This window comes from Cryptomeria japonica, chromosome 4 (assembly GCF_030272615.1).
Source record: "Cryptomeria japonica chromosome 4, Sugi_1.0, whole genome shotgun sequence".
In the NCBI taxonomy this organism is placed as follows: domain Eukaryota; kingdom Viridiplantae; phylum Streptophyta; class Pinopsida; order Cupressales; family Cupressaceae; genus Cryptomeria; species Cryptomeria japonica.
This window is the reverse complement of record NC_081408.1, coordinates 422,244,154-422,258,360: the sequence shown is the minus strand read 5'-3', so window position 1 is coordinate 422,258,360 and position 14,207 is coordinate 422,244,154. Positions and strand designations below refer to the sequence as shown.

The following is a 14,207-nucleotide window of genomic DNA, read 5'->3' as shown; positions in this document are numbered from 1 at the left end:
TAGAAGACTACTGGGCAAGTGCCAAGGATGACTTTGAAGTCCGGAAGAAAATGTATTCCAAACTGCCCCTTGACACCATCAGGATAGGTGAGATAATGCAAGTGTCGGATCAAGTGAAGGATGATTCGGACTTGGTGCAACCGGAATTCAAAAGGGTGAAAGATCAACCCATTCAGCTGCCAGACTGATCGGAACCTGAAATTGACGATCTAGACATCTTGGCCAGACCTGTTTTAAAGTTTACTAGACACTGGGTTGATAGGCATATCAAAAGGTTGAAGGAACAAAATGTCCACCTGACTTTTCAAATGATGGGAAGTCGAGATTCCCATAGTGAAGCAACTGAAGGATCTTCACAAGCCCAGGAAGAAGGAGAAGTCCGACTTGATAGAGGGAAACGTGCTCCAAAGAGGCCGAGGACGACAAGGAAGAAGGATGTCCAATAGGAAGCCCAACATAAAACCCAACAAGAAGTCCATCAAGAAATTTATCAGGAAGTTCAACAAGAAGTGCAGCAGGAAGAACCACTGCAAAAGGGAGCAAGGGTAGAAAGGATGCAGTCACCGGCTAGTTCTTCCAGTGTGTAGGAGGTAGAAATGTTTTTGCAAGAAAATCCAGTAAATCCACCTCTAGGCAACATCCTTGGCAGTGCTCCAACACGAGATATTCTCAGCGTCAGTGCTTCGCATAGGCCAAATCAGCCAAGAAGTCAAAGACAGGAAATTCCTCCTCATCAAGAAGAAACTCATCAGGATAGTTTCGTGGAAGCCATCCTTGGCGAGATGGAGGAAGTATCACAGGGGCAAGAGTAGATGGAAATCCATAGTCACTCCATTCCCGCTCCTGATTGGCTGACGGATAGATTAAGAAAGGAGTCGGAAAAGGAAATTGATTCAGCACCGGAGCTAGAAGAGTTGTTTACAAAGAATGGATCAACTGGCAGAGAAGAAGGCTCCCCGCAAATTCTCCATGGTCGTGAGGGATGAATCTGGATTCCGAACCTTGCATATAGCTGAGCCTACAGTAGATAAAGACAGGAATAAAATTATGCCAGAAGATTATGTGATTAGATAGATTGATCTAGGGCGTGCTTCCACCGGGCAGGTAATTGAAGACTTTGAAGGATCTTCCTTGGCCATGACAAAAAAGATGCAGAAAACAAAGGCAAAATGTAAAAAGTTAAAGGAAGAAAATAGGGCCTTGTGTGAATACATTAGAAGTCTCAAGCGGCCGCTCAGAGAAGCAGATCCCTCATTCATTCCTTCTTCCTCTCTCCTTAAGGAAGTCGTTGACGACACAGAAGTAATCAGAGTGATGGCCTAGAGTTCCAGGGAGTGGATGGAAGATGTGTTTGCTGCGGTTGGAAAGTTCATTTAAGATTTGGCTCAACTTCATACCATATTTGTGGCCCTTCTAAACAGATTGGAGATAGCAGAAGGTTTGTGGGAAGATGTCCACATTTTTTAGGACTTAACCATTCCGCAACTCAGGGCTCTAATGAAGATTCTGAAGCAAACACTGATTAATGGAAAAGTAATCCAAGAGAATGAAATTTATGACTTTTCCCGATGGTTTTGCGTCGTTTTCTCAAGAAAGAATACCTTTGAAAAGTTTAGCATGGAGTCTTTAACTTTGAAAGAGGCTCAATTAGAAGGGTGTAGGAGGAAGTGATCAATGTGATTGAAGCACTGTTCGCAAAGAGGCTCAATAAGGATGGAGTAACGGTGAACTCCTTGAAATCCCAATTACATGAGTTCTTCTTTGTAGGTTCCTTTTCTAAAGAACATTTTCAAGATGTTTCCTCATTTTCCAACACAATGAAGAAGGCACAGGAAATAATTGTGGAATGGGAAAGCTTCTTTTCCAAGAGCGAGGAAGAAATCACCTTGATGGAGTTTGACATTGAAAGCGTGCCAAGTGTCTCCGTAGGAGAGCTGGAGGCCGACATTAGTAAATCATTGCGTATGCAATTAATGAGAGGGATAATGGTCACCCATTCTTGGACGAGAATCTTTTGACTGAGTAGTAGTGGCGCATTTCCTGCTGGGATATTTTGACTTAGTGGCAGCTTGGTCAATGAATGTTGAATGCATGAAGAATCTTTTTGCATGCAGTCGCCATATTAATGATTTTATGACAGATTCCTTTTGCATGTAGCTGTCACATGAAGAATGATGGGCATTTATGTTTGCATGGGGAATATTTGTGGTATTTTGGGCAAATTTGATGTAATAGGGTGCATTTAATGCACAAATGGATGCCATTTTTGGGCTTGTATGAATTAATTGTATATGGGCTTAGTGGGTATTAATTGCTGATTCTCACCTTGTTGCATCTTGAGTGGAGAATCTTTTAGGATGAAACCCTAATTAGGGTTTTCATGTAGCCAAGGCCAAAAGCCCATATAAAGGGGTGACCCCCTCATTTGTAAGGGAGGAGAGATTGTTTTATGAGATTGTTGCATTAAGATTGTTGAAGTAGCCAACTTAATACATTGTTCGATTTTGATGGTGTATTCTTGTTCTATTTTGGCAATCTGCATGGTCTTGTTCTCTTCAGTTAGAATAGATTTTTCGTTATGTTGTTAGAAGAATTGGATTTGATAGGATTCCTTGCTGCAAAGTCCGAGCTCATACTTTTGGTGTGCAGTTGATTGTTGCATACTGTGCAAAGTTAGCCTGAGCCTCCATTATATGTGTATGCTTAACTTCGATTATCAGTGAAGATTGTTTGAATTGATGGTCCTCATTGGTAATTTGAAAAAACCTTTACACACCCTCTGAAGATTGCACCACCTTTGCATAGTTGTGCCCTGCTGGCAAAATGAATTGTGGTTAGATTTTGCGTGAGTGGTCCCGCCTCCTTTTTCTTAGGCCTAGATTAGATTAAGCTAAGTTTTCTAAACCCTATCCCATTTACTTTTCTGCATATTCCAAATCCAAAAAATCCAAAAAGTAGAGCTTTCATTGCAAATCATTCGCGTAGAAATCCTTGAACCTGCAAGTTTGTTAAGATCTTCTATGAGCATACGTAAGGCCCCTTGGGTTGATAACAAACCCATCAACTAACTGAGTCTTGCCCATGCGCAAAAGGAACCTTGAGATTAACCGTTTGATCTTTCTTTGCAATCTTAGCATACGGTCTAATTACAAGAGAGAGTGAAGTGACCGTTGGAAACTTTATTCTGTGTTCGGCGTAGTCCTAAAAAAACACGTCAACAACTCCCTCTTACACTAGACAATGAGCTTCTTTGCTTCAGTAAGAAATAAATCATCAACATAAAGAACTAGGATCAAGGCCTCACCATCAACAATTTTGAAATAAAGGTTGGAATCTGCATCACTCTTGGTGAAACCCAAACTCATCAAGTATCTATCAATCCTTTCGTACAATGCACGAGGTGCTTGTTTAAGTCCGTACAAGGCCTTCTTCAATCTACACACATGGGACTCCTTCCCATGAATCACAAATCCGTCTTGCTTCTCAATATACACTTCTTCCTCAATCACACCATTGCGGAATGCAGTCTTTACATCCATTTGATGTAACTTCCAACCCATGGCGGAGGCAATAGCAATAATCAACTTGATGGAAGTGTATCGAGCAACTAGAGCAAATGTCTCCTCATAATCTATTCCCTCCTTCTGAGAGAATCCTCTAGCCACAAATCTCGCCTTGTGTTTCTCAATGCTGCCATCAGCTGCATGTTTGATTTTGTAGATCCCTTTGGAAGTCACTACTGACTTCCCTTTAGGTCTCGGAACAACATCCCATACATCATTTTTAATGATGGACTAATACTCTTTCGTCATCGCATCTCTACATACCTACTGGCTAGATTCCTCCTCATAACCTAGACGGTTCAGAATCAATGATGTGGCTCATTAATGCCACATAACCTGGGAACTTCTGAGGTCTCTTGCTTTCCTTGAAAGTGCCTCTGGGAGCTGCATATCTGTTTGCCTCCTAGATGGTCTGTCGAGGCCACATGGGCCTTTCGACCTACAGTAATATCTATAGGCCCATCAGTTGGTTCTATAGGATCGTCTGGATCAACTAGGTCAATAGTCTCAGCTGGCTCGTCAGACTCCTTCTGAATGGTTGGAGTATAATCGGCTTGAGTATCATGCTAGGAAATCATAGGGTGACAAATGATTTCTATGTGGTTGAGATTAGAGAGGTGGATGTAGTTTTGGGAGTTCAATGGTTGGACTCTCTTGGGAAGTATTCTCAAAATTTTTAGACAATGAAATTGAAGTTCAAGGCAAATGGAAAAAAGGTAATCCTCCATGGTGTGTTTAATGGAGCTCTCAAGGTAGTTATCACAAATAAAATGGAGGCTATTTTCCATCATGGTGAGGTTGCATGGACATCCCAATGCTTTGTCTCTACAAAACTTCTTGGAAGGGTGAGAGAGCTTATTATGTTGATATCCATTCATTATTGGATAAACACAATATGTTATTTAGGGATATCCTCCGAGTGGATCAATAGATAGAGGCTTTAAGTATGTGATTGAGTTAGAGGAAGGGGCCATGTGCCACCCAAAAAGGCATAAGGAAGAAATAGAGAAAGCAATCAAAGAGCTACTTGACATGGGGCATATTAGACCCAATTCGAGTCCCTTCTCTTCTTTAGTAGTTTTGGTAAAGGATGATGGAACCATGAGGATGTATATCGATTATAGGGCTCTCATCAAGAAAACAATTAAGAATTGGTACTCCATTCTTAGGATTGACGAGTTGCATGGGTAGTTTATTTTCCAAAGATTGAATTAAGGTTACAATATCATCAAATAAAATATAGAGAACAGGACATTCATAAGAATGCTTTCAAATTCCACTATGGACATTACGAGTTCTTGGTCATGCCTTCTGGATTAACCAATGCATCTGGCACAGTCTAGTTTTATATGGATAAGATACTTAATAAGCACTTAAAATTTGTACTTGTCTTCTTTGATGACATTTTGATATACAACAAAACATGGGAGGACCATCTTAGATGCATTGTTGAGGTCTTAAGGATCATAGAGGCATAGTCACCATATGCCAAAGCATCTAAATGCGAATTTGGGATTATAAGAACTCTATATTTGTGGCATGTGATTAGCTCAAAGGGAATCAAAGTGGATTAAGATAAGATTTGAGCTATTTTTGGATTGTTTGCCACTTAAGACATTGACCCATCTGAGGGATTCTTTGGTTTGTGTAGCTACTGCAAGAGATTTGCTAGGTTTTTTTCACAACTGGCAGCAGCCTTAACAAATTTGACCAAGAAGGGATCTTTCATCTGGACAAATGCAGCACAACAGACCTTAAACATGCTCAAGGATGTAATGAACTCATGTCCAATTTTAGCGTTGCTATTTATTTTTTTAGCCCTTTGTGTTGGAGTGTGATGCTTCTGGTGAGGGCATTGAAGCCATCCTTGTAATGGATACCCCTGATTTTTTTTGGTTTTCTGTTGAATTAGTTTTTTGACACACAAATGCTTTGCCAATAAAAATGTAAATGCTTGCAAATAAACTGATCTTAGTTATTCATTCATTCATAGCACAAAACATGTCTTGGAACATTGTTATCAAAACCAAAAGTGGAAATAGAAAACCCAAAAATGAACACCAATTAATTTCAGTCATTACATCAATTAAATACCTCATATTTGCAGCCAAATCAGTCATTGTAGGTCTGATGCAGAGGGCAGATTTAGGACAGTCAATAACAGTAACGTGTCATGTCTTCTACTGACTGGAAATAGTGCTTTAAGAGGCTACTATGGTGCCAAGTTCACCTCCAACCTTGTTGACATGTCATCCAAACTGCCCATAATTGTTTAGCAGCAAGGTAAACACCTAGTTTGACTGAATATTGCTTAAAATCCCTTCAATATTTACTTCTGTAGCTGATCACTGCCCTTTCGTACTTGGACGGCTAGCTAGAATCACAACCAAACCCAACTCCAAACACCCAAACCAGTTTAGAGACCCCTGCAAACTCTACTTAATTCAGACGCCTCAGTAGTGTGGAATTTCAGACCTCAAAAGGAGGATTTAAACTCAGAAATTTTCCCCATGCAGCTCCTTCAAAGCCTACAGCCCTGTCCTAGGGTGATTTAGCCTAGAAATTTCAAATGCCAACCAAAACCTGCAAATGACCTATCGATTTGAGGTGCCCAGTTGAGGAAAAGACAATGGATTGATACCCAGAAACAAGAAATCGATATTCTCTGAGAAATGAACAAAATGTGGGGAACTGTGTGGCTGGAAATGTACAGCCAGACTGGAGAAATTCAACCAAGACTCTCTAATCACACCAAAACCTTGAAGACCAAATAAGAAAACTTCATAAATATTCATTTTCACTAAAAACAACATCACCAAAACTCAAGCAAATAGTATTCTTTAATTGAAACCAATAACCAGCTAGGGTGGGTCTTTCACCACCAAAACTAGACCTATTGCAGAGGTTTTTTTTGGTCCTCAACAATCCCAAGAAGAACTCCAAAGTTCATTTTGACAGCATCTCTATATGTGTGTAAATTCAAAATACCAAAATAGGAGTCCAAACCCCAATATATAGGCCTGGAGGGAAAAATTAGGCCATTTTAAATATTCCCTTGGAAAAGGCACCCATATAACCTTTTTAAAACAACTTATGTCTCTCTTTCTGTAGGCGTTCCATTTGGAGACACACTTTTCGAAATATTAATCACTTAAGTTAAATAATAAAGATGCCTTTTTAAAACACTTAAAATATAAAATATGATTTCTCACCACCTTAAAAGATTTGTCATGGAATCAGAAAAGAGGACACTTCACACTGAAGTGAAATCAGAATTGAAGCAGATGCCAAGTGCCCAAAATAATACTTATTAAAAATTGCATATACTAAAATTAACACTGTTGTTCAAACCCTCTGAAACTGAAAACCTGAGGTCTCCACAGAACACAAAGTCCCCTAACCAACTCCAAATCCCCAATGGGAACCTAGGAATAGGTTAATGGGAAACAAAGCTGACTAGGTGCGACAAGGGGACATTACAGTCCTATTGCAGAACAAACTCTCTATAGCTTATGAGAATAGGAAGTCCAGGAGAGAAAGAAGATTTTCCATTTATGATAAGGAGATGTTAGCCATTATGCATGCATTAGCTAAATCCAAATAGTATTTGGTAGGGGGAGAATATATTGTAAGGATAAATCACAACATTTTCACATTAGCCTATGATTTCGATATTGAATATTGTAATGTCCCCTTTTCTGCTCTAGTTTGTTTTGGGGACTATTGGCCAATCCCGAGACCCGTTGGTCAGTCAAAGGTAGAATTAGGGTTTTCTATTTTCTAGGAGGATGTTTTGGCAATTTTGGTGTCTTGCATGTTGGAGTTTTATAGATTTGATTCTGGATTCCTTCTGGGTTTTCAGAAAGCTTCACAATGATGATACACGTGTAGCAATCAGTGGAGTTTCGTATACTTACTAGTTTTAGTAAATAGGGTCGAGGACAACTCATTTTTTTGGGTTTTTTTTGGTTTTCAGAGAGCTTCGCAATGGTGTGACGTGCAACTGGATCTGAAAGCTTTTCTGGACTTACTATTTTTAGTAAGTTGCAACGGTTGCTCAAAATGGTGGTTAAAATGCATTTGGACACACTTACTATTTTTAGCAATATGCTATTTTTAGTAAGTACTATTTTTGGCAGGTTTCATTGGTCCAATTCAGAGGATATTTCTGGCAGTGCAGTTTTTAGTACTTTTGGCCTTCAGTTCACCATGGTAGTTGTTGAGCACATGAGATAAGTATTTTTTAATATTTTTTAATGCCCCCCATGGCCTAGGCGTATGGCTTATGTATTTCTGGTTATGACTTAAGGGGACGACTTGAGGTGATAAAGTATTATTTTATGTCATAAGGTTGGGCGATTTATTGTTGAGAAAAAATATTTTATAAAGTGAAATATTAATAAGGCAAGATGGACGCCTTATAAGAAATAAGTTAATTTTATAATATATTTCACTTATCTACCTTGGACGCCACATTATTATTTTATTGTCATTTTTATAAAGTATATTTGCTTCTATGTGAAGGTCAACTTGGAAAGGAGGGGAAATGAAATGCAAATTTCAAATTAAGGTGAAATTAGTGTGCATTTGGGTTTGGAGTCCATTTGGAGGGAATGTGAATTTGAATTTGGAGACACCAAGGTTATAAATAAGAGTGTTGGGCTCTTGTTTTGGTATTCATGAATATTTTGTAATGAAGTGTTGCCGAATTTGTGCTAGACCTGTGCTTCGAAGTTGAGAGCTTCCTAGCTTGTGTCAGTTTCGTGCTTGAGAGATAGCACCTAGCTGATTGGAGAGACTATTTCTTATCTAGAGGAATAGATTGGGCTATATTGAGATGGATTTTAGTAAAGCTTTTTCAGTTTTCTGATATTTTGGGGTGTTTGTGAGCTTCCAGGTTGTTGGTTATTGTGGAGCTGAAAGTGAAATTCAGTCATATGTTTTCAAGAGGGTTTTTGTTGCTTCTGGGTATTCTATCTATGTTTTCTGTCATGTCCCCTCCTTGATTGTTATATATATATCCTAAATGAAACAATTATTATTATTAATTAATATAATAATTACCAACAAATTATTATTTGAAGTTTATTTATTTACTTATTACATATTATTTAATTAATATTTATTACTAATAATATCCTTGAATAAAAATAAATTAATATTATATTATAAACATAATTTAAATATTATAAATTATAAACCATAGCTTTATATAAGTTATCCATCTCAAGAGTCTAATAATAAGAAGTAACTCGATAATAATAATCACATAAACTACTTAAGGCACCGTGTAATAAGGAAATATGAGAGTACGATAAAGAAGAAATTTAATGGAACCATTAAAGAAAAATAGACAGGAGACTTAGAAAAGCCATAAGGTATGTGTTAAGTCTGATTCATGAAAGGATATGTGCAATTCATACTGTGCTGGAAGATTGTATTCTTACTTGGAATGGTTTTATTGATTTGATCCTTTATCGTTACTACTGTGGACTGCGAGACAATATCGCCGACTCCAATATAGGGGGCATTCCACAAGTTATCGATCAGTGATTAATGACTGATCATGTAAGACCAATAAGGAATATATAAGTAATCGACAATCACTAATTATTTGGAGGATTCATATCAAGAAAGGAGGAATCGAGGAAGGTTTTAAGCAATCCCATATCGGTGCTAAGTGTCAATGATGTCAAAGATATCAAAGAAACAATTAGGAATACAAGTACGATTTGTATAAGAAACAATTGTCATGGAAAGATGCGATTAAGCAAGAATGATTAATCCTCAAAAAAAAAGGGTGCGATCAAAGGATAGAAGGGAAAGGTGCATCCATTCTATTCCCAAGGTACTTAAGAAGATTGATGTCATTTCCAAATAATATAATTGGTCTTTTATCTCATTTTTGTAGCGACAATTGGATTACTCAGTCATGTATACAGTTATCATTCTGGAACCTTTTATCTCTTATTCATACCCTTCATTAGATCCATTTAAAAAGCAACAGCCCCTTGGCATAATACAGTTGCATTCATATAAGGTTATACATATGATCAAGATAATCTTAGTCTTATCTATGTATATAGGCTTAATCATCTAGCAAATATCCAACTATCATATCAATGTTAGCAGTGATATTGTCATCAAATATATAATATAACATAGATTGTCATTCTTAGTGCTAAGTAAGTCTTTGAAGAAAGAAGTCTCTTGCCATTGATTTTGCAAGTTAATTGTTCCTATTTCCTAAGGGTTAAATTGAGGGGACATTACAAGTGTGATCTTAAGAAAGATTAATTAATCCTTGACAAAGATGTGTCTACTCCCAAAAGATGCAACCATTTGATACCAAGATACTTAATGAGGATCGACCTCTATCCAAAGGGGATAGAAAAAGGAGGGAAGAAGGAAGACAGAAGGACTGCGAACTGCAACTGCGGACTGCGAACTGCGAACAGGTAAGTGGTACTTACTGGCCACAGAGGTATATATGTGTGTGGACATCATTTGCATTGTTGAATAGCAATACCTCTTGATTTGCAATTAATGTTACTTATTGTAATGCTGATTAGTAGTACTAACAACAACTTCATTATGAATTGTTTCTTAATGCCCACTGAATTAGTGGAAGAGGCTAGCTTCGCTGCGTGTCTTTATTTCATGTTGTACTTTGGTCCTCCCGTCGAATAAGTGGTTGAGTGATAGTTTGGTTATAGAGGCTGGCTACACTGCCTATCTCTATTTTATATTGTACTCTTGTCCTCCCGCTGAACAAGTGGTTGAGTGATAGTTTTGTTATTGCTAGTCATCCCGCTGAAAAGTGGTTGAGTGATTGCTTTACTTTCAGAATTTCCTTTCAATGCAAGTTTTTTATTATTCTAACCTTAATGGGTGAATCTTGTTGTGTTAAAAAATAAAAATAAACTAAGGGGAACATTTCAAATATGTTAGGGGAAAAGTGATGTACATGCAAATGCTCTATCCAAGAAGCCTACCTTATGTTCAGTGATAGAGATATCAAGAAATTGAAAAGCTCATCTCTTCGTTCTTGAAATTGCCACCATTGTTGAAGACTATGAAATACTGATAAGTGTTTTGATTAAGAATCAATTTGGAAATGGTAATATATAGTCATATGGATGACAAGCAAAGATTTTACCCTATCGGCAAAATATTTGATGGTGTTATTACATCTTCTAGAAGATAGGTGAATCACAACCTATTGTAGGTCAATTACACCCCACTCATAGCAATTAGTGGGCAATAGAATGTTGACCACCATGTTGTTCGTAGATGATTCCATGCACTAGCTCAAGAATGGGGAATCGCACCATCAATAGTAAGGTACTATGGTAGTAAAGTTTATCATTATGGAAGCTTGTTTGTGAATTTTATTCTTTTCTCAATTGTTGTTGTTGGGAGGGTGCTCTTGATTTTCAATGAATTGGATGATATGTTTGTACCAAGGGATTCGGCATATAATGAAGACCTTGATACAGAAAATAAGAGTTGTTTTTAGGTTGGATAGTGCAAGTTCAGTTGCAAATTTTGTTAAGGAATACATTCACTTGTAGGTCCTTTTATGGATTGAATAAGAGAAGTTGGTGAGGTGAGACTTAGTTATTGCACTTTGTTCTCTTGGGTTGGATTTGATGGTAAAGATGCATTTTCTTTATTCAAGTTGGTATCTTGTTTAGTGTAAGATTTGAGTTTGTCCATTTTACATTGGTAATTACCATTAACATGACAGATTAGTTGGGAATCACCTAAAGCTTGTACATATGATATGTCCATGTAGAGTGAAGCTTTCATGCCAAGGTTAAGAGCTTTGTATTTGGCCATATTGTTGGTACTTGCTAGTTGCTACCATTGGAACTACTTGTAGAGATTTATCCAAAAGAATCAATATGGGCACATGTTGTGCCAGCTCCTATTATGCGTTTTGTTTTGTTGAAATGTAACATCCATGTAAGTCACTATGGTTGATCCATATTCATATGCTTGCTGCAATCTCAAATGATTTGGCTTCTCGGGTTTGAGTTTTGAGGTGTTACAGTGAGATGGTCTCTAAGTGAAATGGGTTGATCAATGCTTTACATTAGTAACATGTCTTCTGAGTGTAAATTGGACTGTATTCTTTCATTAGGGATAGGTGATAGGTGTTGCATCAACTGGTTGATTATGATTTTTACATTAATGATTGTTTGGCTAATTGTTTTAGGTCGAATTTCATGAGAAGGGACAACCCTTTTTGAATTCTATCTCCTCGTAGGAAGGCTTGACCAAGTGGCTTTGAACTAATGGTGACAAAGGTAGTTTAATAAATCATTCAATGTCTAAGATTTTTGAGGGGAAATTATATAGCTGGGAAATCAAGTTCTAATTTGGTAAAATGTCTCATATAGTCAACTAATGCTTAGATAATTTAGTAAACGTTGTACTCTTTTCCAATCTCACCGTATGTGCTGATGCAGATGGGTGTAGATGAACGTCCCTACCAAGAAATTTTAACAAACTTCCAATTGTTTTCAATTTTAACACAGACGTTTTGTCATACACTTGGTGGAACATTAGAATTTCTTAACATATTGATTATGAACAAACACAACTATCAATTAATACCATAATTATTTTGACAAACAGTTGTCATGCATCCATTTCATAATTATTCGATCACTCAGGTTTGGAGAATTATATAGAAAGGCTGATGCATTTCTGACTACATTTACATATAATTTTCAAGTCTGAGACAACTCAATATGCTGATTTTAAGTCAAAAATTCATATATAATGATGGAAAATTAATTTCTTACCTGAAAGACTGATGAAGATACAAATTCAGAAATAATTTATGATTACTACCAAGCTGAAAGAAACTCTATAGAAGCTAATATCAAATTCAGAAATTAAATTAATTACTATCCAAAGTCCTTAAGACTCTTATTCTGTACGGCTGCTCCTTTCTCTTGTATGGCCTAAAATGGTATGACACCTTGTAGAGGCCAAACGATTGAGGAAAAGCTAAATTCTGTCTTTTAGCAGCAGCAACTTAAAACCCCTTTTTGCCCATGAAAATGATTGATGTAAATATCTGTTTTGTTTTTTAACTTAGAAACAGCTCTTGCATAAACTTGAACGACTCCTTACCAATTGCACAGATTTGATAACATGGGCTTTTTTAAGCCTTACAATATAACAAACCTCCTTTTTCCAAAACACTTACCCTTTATGAATTTGTACGATCAGTCTTGGGGAACTATGGTACGGTTTTGGGTAGAAGGCTCAGCCAATAAAATATATTATTTTATGTTATTTTTTCTTCACAGCCACACAACACAATAATTTCTGCTTTTCACCATTGCACACACCACAATAACAAATTTATTGTTTTTTTGCAAATCTAAATAAATTTGTACTTGGAATATGGAAGCCGACAACCTATACCAATTTGCACACCTATGAATTTTAGAGTAATACACCAAGGATTGGTTGAGTGGGTTTTTGTCTAGAAAACCAATATTCACCTTAAGTTTTTTTGTCCTAGACTAAATAGTTGTACTATAGCTCACTACCAAATAGGGTTTCACCAAAAATGAATAACCAAGAATGAAATCATTGAGTTTTCACAACCTCATTTAAAACCCTCAGTGGAATTTTTTGGAATGTAGATTATAAAATTACTTTTCAAATATAAATCCTTTTAACTCTGTTTACCGCTACAACTGATAAATTAAATTCAGGAAATAATAATATACATGACAATGCATGGCAGACACGACAGTAAAATATATCTTTATTCACACATGCAATTATTACAGAGAAGAAGACCAAAGACGGTCGGCTAAGGATTATAATTCACTCGACTATATCGTACCACTTCCTTGGTGGTACACAATATATTTAAAGATCTCGACGGTTGCCGAGAGGTACACAACCATCAACCAACCAACCCATAACTACCCGAGAGTGAGAACCCACTTAATACAATTAATTAATACACTGTCGGGTAGCCAAAATTATCAAACATAACAATAAGCATTTTATGCCAACTACAAACTCCCATATAAATGACTTTATAAAAATAAAATATTCAACTTAAAAACATAATTCATTAACTACAAGTTGCCTAAAAACCAGTGTTCCACGGGCGTTGGGGACGGGGGGACGCGGGGACGCGTTTCCGAGACGGGGGGACCAAGGGCCTAAGTTTGGGGACGGGGGGACCAAGGGCCTAAGGGGGGAGAAGAATTATTTCTTCTCCGAAAACCTTGGCTGAAAGTGGGGACATTACATTGGATGATGTATATAAGGTTGGAAGGCACTTGAAGGATGGGGTTACAACTTTGGAGGTTCAAGTAGAGACTTCTTTATTGAAGCAAATGTGTTTTGGCAAGTGTTGTTCAATATGAGCTCCTATTATCAAGAAAGGAATTGATGGTATGAGTGTGACAAACTTTTTTGGGATAAATATGAATTGCTAAAGTTGTCTTTAAAATGTTTTTACTTGAGGAATTGCTATTTATCATGGCACGTGAATGATGGCTCTGATTTTGGAAGGAACTACACTAATCCTTAAGCTAGGTTCCACAAATCCCAAAATTTAATCTGATACCTCCCATCTTTAGGGCAAGTGATGATCTTATG

General features: G+C 37.2%; 1 protein-coding gene across 3 annotated transcripts in view; it reads left to right on the top strand.

Annotated features, from left to right (window-relative positions):
- LOC131030756 (light-mediated development protein DET1) overlaps positions 1–14,207 on the top strand; it is a 211,882-nt gene that overhangs the window by 149,849 nt on the left and 47,826 nt on the right. The gene's annotated exons all lie outside the window — the stretch shown is intronic.